At 37.7% G+C, this 13,313-nt stretch overlaps 1 protein-coding gene and 1 long non-coding RNA gene across 7 annotated transcripts in view; one reads left to right on the top strand and one right to left on the bottom strand.

Annotated features, from left to right (window-relative positions):
- Window positions 1-13,313, bottom strand: part of PDE4D (phosphodiesterase 4D) — a 1,672,581-nt gene that overhangs the window by 1,592,848 nt on the left and 66,420 nt on the right. Inside the window, exon 1 of one of the 5 annotated variants that reach the window (XM_025270791.3) lies at window positions 8,200-8,320. The exons of 3 other annotated variants lie outside the window; for them this stretch is intronic. The gene's annotated coding sequence lies outside the window, so the exon portion shown is untranslated. Of the gene's footprint in view, window positions 1-8,199; window positions 8,321-13,313 lie in introns of those variants that run through there. One more of the 5 variants, XM_025270794.3, reaches the window with a different exon arrangement.
- Window positions 8,541-11,439, top strand: LOC102399935. 2 transcript variants are annotated; one of them, XR_326516.4, is made up of 3 exons: window positions 8,541-8,679; window positions 9,877-10,004; window positions 11,300-11,439. It is a non-coding gene; the product is annotated as an uncharacterized LOC102399935 (long non-coding RNA). The 2 variants fall into 2 exon arrangements; XR_003105001.2 differs by lacking the exon at window positions 11,300-11,439 and having other exon boundaries at window positions 9,877-10,114.

Raw genomic sequence — 13,313 nt, 5'->3', positions numbered from 1 at the left:
GCGCTTTAATTCAACATAGTATTGGAAGTCCTAGCCCCAGAAACAAGTTAAGAAGGGAAAAAAGAAATCTAAATTGGAAATAAGGAAGTACCACATATCACTATGGCATAACATTATACATAGAAAATCCTAGAGATGCCATCAAAAAACTAGTAAAGTACTAAAGCTTATCAATGAATTTAATAAAATTTTAGATTAAAAATTAATACACAAAAATATGTTACATTTCAATACACCAACAATGAACTATCAGAAAGAGAAATTAGGGGAGCGATCCCATTTACCATCACATCAAAAAGAATAAAATACCTATGAATAAACCTACCAAAGGTAGCAAAAGACTGTACTTGGAAAACTATAAGACACTGATGAAATAAGTTGCAGACAACACCAACAGATGGAAATACATACCATATTCATAGCTTGGAAGAATTAATATTATTAAAGTGACTATACTACCCAAGGCGAACTGCAGATTCAGTGCAAACCCTATCAAAATACTGAGGGCATTTCTCACAGAACTAGAACAATAACTTTAAAATTTGTATGTAAAAACAGAAGATCTCAAAGAGCCAAAACAACCTTGAGAAAGAACACAATTGGAAATATCATGTTCCTTGACTTCAGACTATACTATAAAGCTACAATATTAAAAAAATTTTTTAAGTATGGTACTGGCACAAAAGGGCTTCCCAGATGGTTCAGTGGTAAAGAATCTGCCTGCCCGTGCTAGAGCTGCAGGAGACGCAGGTTTGATCCCTGGGTTGGGAAGATCCCCTGGAGAAGGAAATGGCAACCCACTCTAGTATTCTTGCTGGGATACTCTCATGACCAGAAGGGCCTGGCAGGCTACAGTCCGTGGGGTCACAAAGAGTCAGACGTGACTGAGCATGCAGACATGCACTGATACAAAAACAGACACATAGGTCAATGAAACAGGATAGAGAGCCCAGAGATAAATCCATGTACCCTTGGTCAATTAATACATGACAGAAGAGGCAAGAACATACGATGGAGAGAAGATAGTCTCTTCAACAATGTTGCTGGAAAAATTAACAGATACATGTAAAACAATGAGATTAGAACACTCTTTCACACCATACACAAAGATAAACTCAAAATGGTTTAAAGAGCTAAATGCAAGACCTGAAGCCATAAAACTCCTAGAAAGGAACATAGAACACTCTATGACATAAATCACAGCAACAGCTTTTTAAATCTGGCTCGTAAAGCAAAAGAAATAAAAGCAAAATTAAACAAATGGGACCTAATTAAACTTAAAAGCTTTTACACTGCAAGGGAAACCATCTACAATATGAAAGACAACTAATGGAATGGGAGAAGTATTTGCAAATAATGTGACCAACAGGCAGTTAATATATAAAATATATAAACAGTTCACACAACTCAGTATCAAGAAAAAAAAGCATCCAATCAAAAATGGACAAAGGAGCTGAATAGACATTTTTCCAAAGAAGACATACAGATGGCTAACAGGCACATAAAAAGATGCCCAGCATCATTAACTATCAGAGAAATGCAAATCAAAACTGCAATGAGATATCACCCTCCCACCTGTCAATATGGCTATCACCAAAAAGACCACAAATAAAAGTCATTAAGGATTTGGAGAAAAAGGAATCCTTGTACACTGTGGATGGGAATCTAAGTTGGTATAGCTGCTACAGAAAACAGTACTGAGGTTTCTCCAAAAAATAAAAACAGAACTGAGCTATTTCAAATCCTAAAATGTGATGCTGTTAAAGTGCTGCACTCAATATGCCAACAAATCTGGAAAACTCAGCAGTGGCCAAAGGACTGGAAAAGGTCAGTTTTCATTCCGATCCCAAAGAAAGGCAATGCCAAAGAATGTTCAAACTACTGCACAATTACACTCATCTCACACATTAGCAAAGTAATGCTCAAAATTCTCCAAGCTAGGCTTCAACAGTATATGAACCGAGAACTTGCAGATGTTCAAGCTGGATTTAGAAAAGGCAGAGGAACCAGAGATCAAATTGCCAACATCCATCAGATCATAGATAAAGTGAGAGAATTCCAGAAAAACATCCACTTCTGCTTTATTGACTATGCCAGAGCCTTTGACTGTGTGGATCACAACAAACTGTGGAAAATTCTTAAAGAGATAGGAATACCAGTCCACCTTACCTGCCTCCTGAGAAATCTATATGCAGGTCAGGAAGCAACAGTTAGAATGGACATGGAACAACAGACTGGTTCCAAATTGGGAAAGGAGTACGTCAAGGCTGTATATTGTCACCCTGCTTATTTAATTTGTATGCAGAGTACATCATGAGAAATGTTGGACTGGATAAAGCACAAGCTGGAATCAAGAATGCCAGGAAAAATACCAATAACCTCAGATATGCAGATGACACCACCCTTATGGCAGAAAGCAAAGAGGAACTAAAGAGCCTCTTGATGAAAGTGAAAGAGGAGAGTGAAGAGGCTGGTTTAAAACTGAACATTCAAAAAACTATGATCATGGCATGCGGTCCCATCACTTCATGGCAAACAGATGGGGAAACAATGGAAACAGTGACAGACTTTATTTGCTTGGGCTCCAAAATCGCTGCAGATGGTGACTGCAGCCATGAAATTAAAAGATGCTTGCTCCTTGGAAGAAAAGCTATGACCAACCTAGACAGCATATTAAAAATCGGAAACATTACTTTACCAACAAAGGTTCATCTAGTCAAAGCTATGGTTTTTCCAGTAGTCATGTATAGATGTGAGAGTTGGACCATAAAGAAGGCTGAGCACCAAAGAATTGAATGCTTTTGAACTGTGGTGTTGGGGGATACTCTTGAGTGTCCCTTGGACTGCAAGGAGAACAAACCAGCCAATCCTAAAGGAAATCAATATTCATTGGAAGGACTGATGCTGAAGCTCTAACACTTTGGCCACCTCATGCGAAGAACTGACTCATTAAGAGAAAAGACCCTGATGCTGGAAAGACTGAAGGCAGGAGGAAAAGGGGACGACGGAGGATGAGATGGTTGGATACATCACCAACTCAATGGACGTGAATTTGAGCAAGCTCCAGGAGTTGGTGATGGACAGGGAAGCCTGGTGTGCTGCAGTCCGTGGGGTCACAGAGTTGGACATGACTGAGCAACTGAACTGAACTGAAAAACCAAACTACCATATGACCCAGCAATTTCACTCCTGGGTATATGTATCCAAAATTAACCAAAAACATTAATTCAAAAAGATACATGGCACCACAATGTTCAGAGTAGCACTATCTATAATAGCTAAGATATAGAAGCAACCTAAGTGTCCATCAACAGATGAATAAAGATGTGGTGTGTGTATACACACACACACACACACACACACAGAGGAATACTACCTAGCCATAAGTGAAATTTTTCCATTTGCAACAACTTGGACAGACCTGGAGAGTATTATGCTGTGATATGTCAGACATAATGTGGTTATTACATATATGTGAAATCTAAAAGATAAAATTAACTAGTGAATATTAACAAAACAGAAATAGACTCACAGGTATACAGAACAAACTAGTGGTTAGCAGCAGGAGAGGGAAGGAGGGAACAGCAAGATAGGGATAAGGGATTAAGAGGTATAAACTACTATGTATAAAATAAATAAGCTACACAGATATATTACGCAGCACAGGAACTATAGTCAAATTTTATAAAAACTATAAATGGTGTATAATCTTTAAAAATTGTGAATCACTAAATTGTACACCTGAGACATATAATACTGCACATCAACTATACCTCAATAAAAAATAAATTAAAAATTTTTTTTAATTTTAAAAACTATACTACAAATTAAATTCTTTCATTTCCAGAAGGTTCTCTCATAATTGCTGGGTGAAGTATGTAGGATAAAGACAGGAGAAAATTCATTTCATTTTTTATTTGTTTTACTTATTGTGCATCCTGCATAGTTTCATCTAAAAAAAAAAAAAGGATTCTACATGTGGTAGAACTGTTTCAGACTCACCAATAGTACTATTAGGAAATAATTAAACTCTTTAACAACAGTGCACTCAATTAGCTGAAATGTAGGACATACCCATGGCCAATAATCCAAAAAGTTGTGATGACCTTTCAAAATAGAACCAGTTAAAAATCTGAGATTCAAAACTGTTGACCGAACTTTGTAAATTGTTCAGAAAGTCATCTTGACCATTCACTTTATTCCTGGTATGAAAAGCCCACAGAATAAGCATCATCTTAACGTATATGATTATTTTGTTAGTTAAATTTAATAAAGAGAGAAAAACAACAATAAAAAGTTCAAGGACATCTGTCAATCTAAATTTTCTAAGTCACTCTTTCTTCTGAGGAAACTATGCCCTCTAAAAACAGTTCTAAATGCAGACTGTGAGGGAATGCTTATCTGAATACTAGCTTTGCGCTATATCTAGGTGGAAGGAAAGTCACAGTACCAGCTTAATCCACCCTGTTGGAGGAAAGGAGACGTAGCTCAGAAAGCTAATCAAACTTCAGATGAACAGTGAAGGAGTCAGCCACACATGCCACAACACTGTTAATCTGCTATACTCCCGTACAAAGTATAAAGTTTAAAGTCACAAACAAGAAAAATAAAGAATTACCTTTATTTTTTAAAAAAGAAAGCTAATCAATAAGAAATGTGTAGGTCCCATTAACAGTCATGCCTCATACATTCTTCCCCCAATGCCTCATAACCATTCATCTATTTTCTGTCTCTATGAATTTGCCTATTCTGTACATTTTATACAAATGGAATTATACAATTTAAAGGAAATGTATGTGATATTTTCCATTTTAAAAATTGACTATTTATACCTTTTATTAATCTCCTGATAATACATAAGTAACATGTACAGGGCACTTAGAAGTTTACTAAATATATTTTCACGTACAATATCACTTTCTTATTGTTATAGTAACCCTACTGTTATTTTTATACTTAAGTAACAGACAGATAAGGACTGAGGCTCTGAAAACCTTTGTAATTTTTCAAGATCAAACACTGAAGACTGCTTTTGCTCTAAAAAGTATTTATTCAATTCTGGGGATATACTTTTAGAAGTAAAGGAAACTAACCAGTGCTATGAAGTTTTGTAATGATAATAACATCATTACCTTAGCCCAAATAACTAAAATATTCTTTAATCAGCACTTTCTCATCATGCTGCTGATATTTACCAATACAGTAAAACACCAGGATATATATACCATTATTTCCATTTTACAGACGTAGAGACTGAGGCTTAAAAAAATTTAAAAGACTTGAGCATGATCTCACTAACTCCAAGATCAATTTACCAAGTCATTTTGCTTCCTGAAATTGGAGGGATACAATTTTGGTTTGTGATTAGTATAACAGAAAATTATATCACCTGCATATATTTTATAATTAAAGTGGAAAAATTGATTTTTTAATTAAATGAAAGTTCCTCCTCTTCCAAGGGGTAGTATCAAGCTCCACAAACAGAGAGAATCATACAAATCTAAAGCTTTTAACTCTGGGTTGGGGGAAGGAGAGGAGGTTTTTTGTTTTGCTCTACTCTAAAACAAACTCCAGGTGGGACAGCAAGTCTTTTGAAAACGCCAACTAAGGATAATTAAATTCTTCAGCAAGAGTAAGCAAAAAGAGTAGTTCTATATATAACACTGGAAAAAAAAATATCTTAGAGAAGAGCAAATCTTTCCAAAAGTGAAATTCACCAAATGAAACCCTGGAAAATGTAATTCAATCAAGAAATATTACTTAAGCCAATTTGCATTCATGAGTGCTTTGCAAGTTTATGATGTAATACATTCCTTGTTGGATATATCTTTGTCAAATCCATCTGTCTATAGCAGATATACATAGTTTTACAGAACCTTATCTGCCAAAGAACTTCCACAGTCAGACAAAAATGGCAATTGGAAATAAAGTACAGAGGGAAAAGAGATCAGCTCCTGCTATTCGGAAAATGTTTCCTTTCTGCACAACATCTTGCTCACAGATACCTATCCCTGGACACCTGGTACTCCTCTACTCTTTTCTTAAAGTCCTGCCCTTTCATGTAAAACAGATGTGAATCCAGAGAACTGAAGAGGTGAAAGTCCTACAGGAAGCTCCAATGCAAGATGTCAATACTCCCAACAGAATTTCCCTGAGCCGTGTTCTAAACACCTTCTGAACTGCATGAGCAGCTGATTAATATCCGATAGCTGAGCATAGGTCATTTGCATTTGATTCATCTCAATCAGAGCTCAAGTTAATACTATAAAGAAGGGAGGCATGAAGAGGTAGGAGGGAATGTGATAGCTACAGCAAGAAAGCCATACCGACACTACGCTGAGAGAAGGAGCCAGCTTAAAGGTCAGAAACCAGTTCAGAGAAAGCTGCTTCCACTCTCCCCACTTCTTACCCTACATGGGCCCCGAACCACCGGGAGGGGTGAGATTACTGTCCTTCAGTAGATGCGCTCCTTTCTTCACTGATACAGTAGGTTAAGACATAAAATAATGACTGTCAACTCTTACTAGTAGTGTCTACAGCCATGGAAACTAAATAAAGGAACTGATCACACTATCACAATTAGAAGCTCATACTCTTTCTTCACAGAGAGCATGTTTCTAAAAGAATGTATTAGTATTACATGTTTTAAAACTATTTTAAATATACTTGGCTAATACAGAAAAGGATTCTGTTATTTTTCTCTTCTTTTATAAACCTCATTTGTTGCTGTGACCTAAAAGGGGTTATATTTTAGAAGGCAAAAATATTTTAACAACAAAATTTTGCATTTCCAAGGTGAATGAAACATAAAATTTTGCAAACACATAACTATTATTTCTTTCCTACTGACCAAATCATGTCAGTCATTTAAATAGGTCTGACCAAAAATAAACTGCTCTTAGGTACAAAAATAATATTTTTATAGGAATTGGCAAGTAACTATTCTAGCTATTAGAAATTTACACTGGCCACAGAAACTCGTGATTTTAAAAACTGTTCAGATGATTTATGCTTGAGGCTTATGTACAGCACAAAAATATAGATTTGTATCTCTAAGTCTAAAGATGAAAATTTAGACAAAAAGCAAACTGAAAACAACCCAAAATTGTAAGAAATTACCTAACTTTGTGACGTATTGAGAAAGATATAAAAATGATGTGGAAGAAAAAATATTTATTTCTAATGATTAACTTCATAGACAAAAGTCTGATTTTCTTTTTTTTTAATGACAGGAGAAATCAATAATGTTTTAAAAGCAAAACATGAACTGCTTACCCTCACCAGTCTATACTCAGTATTAACTCTATCCTGCAGTATATGCTATAGAAGGTAATAAAATGCTGATGTTTTCTAGGTTCTCCTCTCAATCTGCTCTGGCTTTATCTTCAACCTGGTTACCAACAGAAGTCACCCCCAGCAATAATACAAACCTAACAACGGCTTCCCTGGGATAATTTGATCTGCTCTGACCACACATTCCAATCCACATACTTTCTTCTGTTTATGTTGTTTCTGTGTGTTTAATATGCTTCTTAAAGGCTTTAAACACACACACACACACACAAGCTAGGGAGTTCTCATTCAGCTCCCCACCATATAAACAGAACCACTGAGGAGCATTTTTATACATGTAAAAGTATTCTAGTTATCCATAGAATATGCCTTGGTACAGCTTCAGATGTTAGTAAAGCAAAGCTTTGCTGTCATTTCACATTTCTCCTCTTTCTGTGCTCTGAGTGTTGTGTACCTGTGTCCCAAAAGGACTGCCTGTCCTGACTGCTCCCTCCCAGCTGTGGACCATGTGGGTGGGAAGTCTTGAAACTTGCCGGACTCAAGGGCTCTCAGCCATGGCTTTGACACCAACAATCTGTTTTAACCTGCTCGTATTGGACCTTTCTCACTTTCCAGACCCCTTAACACAAACCCGGCTAGCAAATGCATTGAAGAGCCTCCTTCAAAATACAGCTTGACTCTGATTCGTGGCAAAAAAAAAAAAAAGAAAAAAAAAAGCTGGAATAATCCTGCCAGGTCTTAGAAGCTTTACGATTAATTGCATTGAACTTGATACACAGAAAACAGCACCTTGAAAATGAATCATTTGCTACTTCAGTATTTTCTAATTACCATCACTCCCTCTCGGGGCATGTAATTAATTTACGGAGTTTTTAAAAAAAAAAAAAAAGAGTCAGGATTACTCACACAGTCTTGAAGATGCAATGTCAGCTATTTAGGACAGAAACATCCAAGGCCGTGTTAGAACTCAATTACGACTACATATGCGTTAAAGCAGGAACTGGCAGGCCTCTGGACTACAGCAACTATAGGACTTGTGCTTCTCGTACGCTGGGCTATAATTTATGAAACTGAGCCCCAGATCCAGCCAATCATTTAGCTCCTCATAACAAGTCTGACTGGCTCTGGAAAGCTGAAAGGGCTGCACTACAACAACAGAGATGAGATATTCCACATAACACTCAGCTTATCTGGAATCACTTTCCCTTGCAAGGCCAGAAAAAAATCATAGCTTTACTGCCCAAGGGAAGCACGACAAAGGACTGGGAAATGCAACTTCACCTGGAGCAAGATCTGTTATGCTTTGGCAAGATCAACCTCGCCGACCTTAAAGGACCCAGGTACCCCTGGGACACAGAGGGCAACCACAGCAGCAAAAACCCAAAGGTAATTTTCATCTTTCTTTTTATTTTTAGTGGGAGTAATGCTGAGTTGAAATACTATGCATTAAGTCACTCCGGTGACGAGGTCTGCTTTGATCTCATTTTACCTTTTTCTAATCTCATCTATTGTAGGATCATTTGTTATTGAGTATGAGTCCAGGGAGGCTTAATGTACCTGAAATAAATTTAAAACCAAAATGATCATTTGTGGAGGAAGAGAGATCATTTTCCAGAACGGTTTGAGAGCTATCTTTTCAGATGAACAGCCTTTTCACCCACCCACAGAAATAAGAATAAAGGCAGCTCAGGCAGGGAAGAGGGAAAAGGGGTTTCATGAGTACAATTAAATGTTTTTAGTGTCTTAAAAGGAATAACTGTACTCAGATAGTAAATTAGGAAAATGGGTTATTATACTGGCCCACAATATAGCTATATAGCTATACATGGCTATATAGCATGTACCAGAATGTACCTTGGTGGGATTGTTGGGGCAGAAAATAATGTTAGAGCCAGTTGGCATAGCCCCCCATGGCCTAGGTTTCTGTTTTCCTTGCAATATTTTCCTTATTTCCCATCACATTTTGAAGTATTAGTAATACCAACTACTTGTTATACCAAACTTTCAAATTGTAGTTATTAATGCATCTGTGGCAAACATTTTTAAAGTCATAAGAGATGACTAAAGAAAAAAAAAATTTTAATGGAATTAACATACATGACATACTTTACCTAATGACAAATCCTTCCAAATCCTCAACAAATGATGTGTCTCCTCAGCAAATTTTGTAGCAAGTGTAACATTAGCAACCAAAAAATCATTGTAAAAACTTTTAAATAACAAAATCAGTCATTATGCTTTCAAAGTGACAGCAGAACCTCCTCAATATAAACTCATGTCAGTTTTATATGCTCCCAAAGGAAGAAGCCAGGAAAGCAAACGCTTTGTTTAGTGATGAAATATAAGGAACAGGAACAGAAAAGACATTTATGCTCTTTTTGTTTGCTCTAGATGGTTGACTGAATTTAACTTGAGATTTGACACCAAGAAGAAAAACAGAAACACAGGGAATAGAAAAAGTAATCCATTCATAATCCCCCCAAGATCTGTTCTTTGAATTGTCCAACTTGCGACTAACCAGGGAGGACTATTTCACTACGTTTAAATATTTTTTACTTAATTAAACCTTTGTTTACTTGACAGTGCTGCTGCTCATGGTGACTGTGTGAGAACTGAAACTTCTGAGGGAAGCCAGGTTGTTAAAATCGTGATTCCATTTACTCAACAATAACAAGGATGATCTAGTCTGAAAGGGAAAGCATGCTCTTAAGGTAACGTTGGCATTGAATCTTCACACCCAGAATTTTGTCATTGAATCCTCAACACCCAGAATTCCCTGTTTCTCATTCCCCAAATAAAATTATGTTAAGATCTCTTCAAATTCCAATGTTCAAATCATTTTTCAATAGACAAGACCAAGAATACTCTAAACTAAGGCATTTAAATTATTTCACATGATAGTTGCCCAGAAATTTCCTATAAGAAAATGTTACCTTTGACAACTTTGAAGATAACCATCTCCCCACTCAAAACAATGGCCAGCAACCAACTAGCAAGTCCTTGAGTCAGAAGCTTTCATGGCTTCTAGACATTCTCTGTGTCAACATAAAGCTCAGTTGCAGACAGACCCCTGGCACCCTGACCCTTACAAACACTAAAGGTTTTGTTTGATTCAGCTGCAAGCTGTTCATCTGTTAGCAAGCAATGTTCAACCAAAAACACACTCATGACGACAGCTTTCTAAAAGACCAGCATGGCCTTCCCTCCAATCATCGTAATAATCAGGATAGCCTGAGACATGTTACTGCTACTTGGCAACTGGGGGTGAGGGTAGATATTTAGAACCTGGAGTGGTCACATAGCAGGGAAAACCTCACACTGGAAGAAAGGAAATGATGTCTCAGTACAATCCAACTTAAGCCAATTATATCATTCACATTTGATTTCAATGCCCTATTTAAAACAATGCAATGAAGGAGGAAACTTAAAAATACATGCCAATACACTAACTTTTCCGAAAGTTGTTAGTGCGGTGTGCTAAAGTCTGCTTATAGCAGGCATCATTTCCAATCCAACAGGGCTTGTGCTAGCAGGCTCTAGCTGGAGAGACTACATCCATCACCACCATCAATTAATAGCTGTTGGCTCTCGCACCTGGCACTAAGAGGGTTCATGGTACACAAAGGTCATTCAGACAGCTAAATTCTGTTCTCAGTTCATTTCCTGGATCTCCATCTCACAGACAAGAATTTAGATGATCCCAATTAAAGCAAAGTACTCAGCAATGCAAACCTTTAATCTGAACCAAGAGCCTTCAGCCCATCTTAACTATCAGAGCAGCTCTGGTTGACTGAAAGGTGTCCCTAGATCTGGGCCAAGAACAGTTTTTAGGCCCACAAGCTAATCTGCCTTGCCCTGCAGTTTACATGGCCAAAGGAGTCGCTCATGAGAAAACTCTTAAGAAACATTTGGATCCACCAAGTTAGTGTGTCAGACCTGGGGAGGTTGGCAAGAGGTTAACTGTGCTCCAGGTGAAATGGATAAATAGACCCATTGTTTTCACCAGGTTGGACTCCACCTAAAGAAACCCTAGATCTTGGACCAGGTTGCTGGTGGGGGGCAACTGCTGACAGTTCAAACGTCAACTCTTGGAGCCAGTCTGTGGTGTTAACATAAATACAAGCAGTTACTCAGAAATACATCAGCTAGAAGGCCTGCTCACCTTGACAAAGCAAAAAAAAAAAAAAATTTTTTTTCATTTAAATAAAAAGTCATGGTTACAAGAGCTATGAATCTGTGGTCACTGTAGGGATTAAGCTTATATTCTTGGTTTAGATAACAGAACACATCGTCTGGGCACATAGACCTCATAATCAAACTTGTTCTCGGCACACGGGGGGAAATTTTTGTGGCTGCTTTTTAATTATCTATCTGAGAACATGCATGTTTGGAAACGTACTAACAATGCATGTGACAATATTCTAAACCATTATTACACATAAAATTAACCCAAATCAACAACCTTTTGTGCTCATAGTCAAAACCCTTTTTCTTTGTAATGATATATCAACAGTCATACAAAAGGACATACACAAAACAGACAATTACTTACATTTTGCAAGAGAAAAGTTTGAAGGGTTGCATTCTTCATATTTGATGCCAAAACCACCTCTTCAAGCAATGTGTAAGCATTATATTAATAGCATGGAGGTTGACAGCATACACTCTGAGTTAGACTGCCTGGGTTCAAATCCCAGTTCTGATTCTTATCTGTGGACTTCGGGCAGGCTACTTAAGAGATCTGTGCCTCAATTTCCCCATATGTAAAATGGGGCACTCACAGTAACTACGTCCTGAGGCTGGTGTGAAGATTAAACGGGCAAAGAACTGAACTTAGAACTGAGCCTATTACGTAATAAACATTCATTAAGAGAACACTGTCGTTTGTACCATAATTATTATAAGTTCATTGCAATAAATGTACACAACATCAAAAATGGAGTTGAATTGCTGAACAGTCAAATATGGTAAAATATATCTATTAACATCATGTATCTCATTTGGGGAAATATTCATGTAAGGTTTTGTCTTAAGGCCTCTGAGATAAGAGCTCAAGGAGGTGGGTCTGTTCCCTGTCAGTCTTCTGTCTGGTTATCACTTGACATTTTCAACCCTGCTCTACATTTATTGTGTCACACAATGGCACTAACCTAGGACATTACACAGAAAGGGTAATTGTAGTAGACATGATTCATATGATAGTTGGTCCAAAGTTCGGCCTAGTTTAAAGATTCCTGCATGAAGGCAAAAAAATAATGGAAGCCATTCATTTCAGTCATGGTACCCTAATCAAAAAAGAGTTGAAGGGAGGGGGGAAAAAGAGAGACCTGTCACAAACAGCTCTGATGATTATCCAAAGACAGGAATCATGTCTAGAATTCATGCTGACTTCTCAGCATAGATATGAGAGAACACTGAAGCTAATTATCTCCTCTCCTCCCAGGAGAGGGGATTTCTCAGTTTAGGAGATTATTAACTGGAACTTCAGCTTACTTACTGAAGAGGTACAGAGAAAAAGAGTCTGCTTGGTAAGGGAACAGCCAACCTAGGGACGGACAATGGCCTGCTGCGCTCTTTCATTCCCACATTCCTCATTTGTCAGTGGTCTCACCCTTAATCTCCTTCCCCGCCCACACAAACCCCCGCCAGACACATCTCACTGCTCACAGAGCCTCAGGGACCCCATACTCTCTCACTGCTGTGCTTCCCAGGAGGCATCTCTCCATCTGTGTGCCCTTCCCAGCACCGACCACCAAGACCAAGGACAGGCCCCTCCTTGAGAGCAAACCCCTTCCTCCCACCTCCTCTCCATTCAGGGTGCTTATTCCCTGATGGTAAATTCACGAACCAGCACCACTTACCATATGAGTTAGCAGGACAAATAACCAGGGAGAAAACTGGGGAACATTTTCAGTTTAGGAAAAAAAAAAAATTTTTTTTCAAAATGAAATCCAAGGTACTTTCTTCAAGATCCCAAAAAATCAAATGTTAAGACTTAACAGTCCCATGTCCAGCCTCAT

The sequence above is a fragment of the Bubalus bubalis genome, chromosome 19 (assembly GCF_019923935.1).
Source record: "Bubalus bubalis isolate 160015118507 breed Murrah chromosome 19, NDDB_SH_1, whole genome shotgun sequence".
NCBI lineage: Eukaryota > Metazoa > Chordata > Mammalia > Artiodactyla > Bovidae > Bubalus > Bubalus bubalis.
This window is presented reverse-complemented; position numbering and strand designations above follow the sequence as displayed.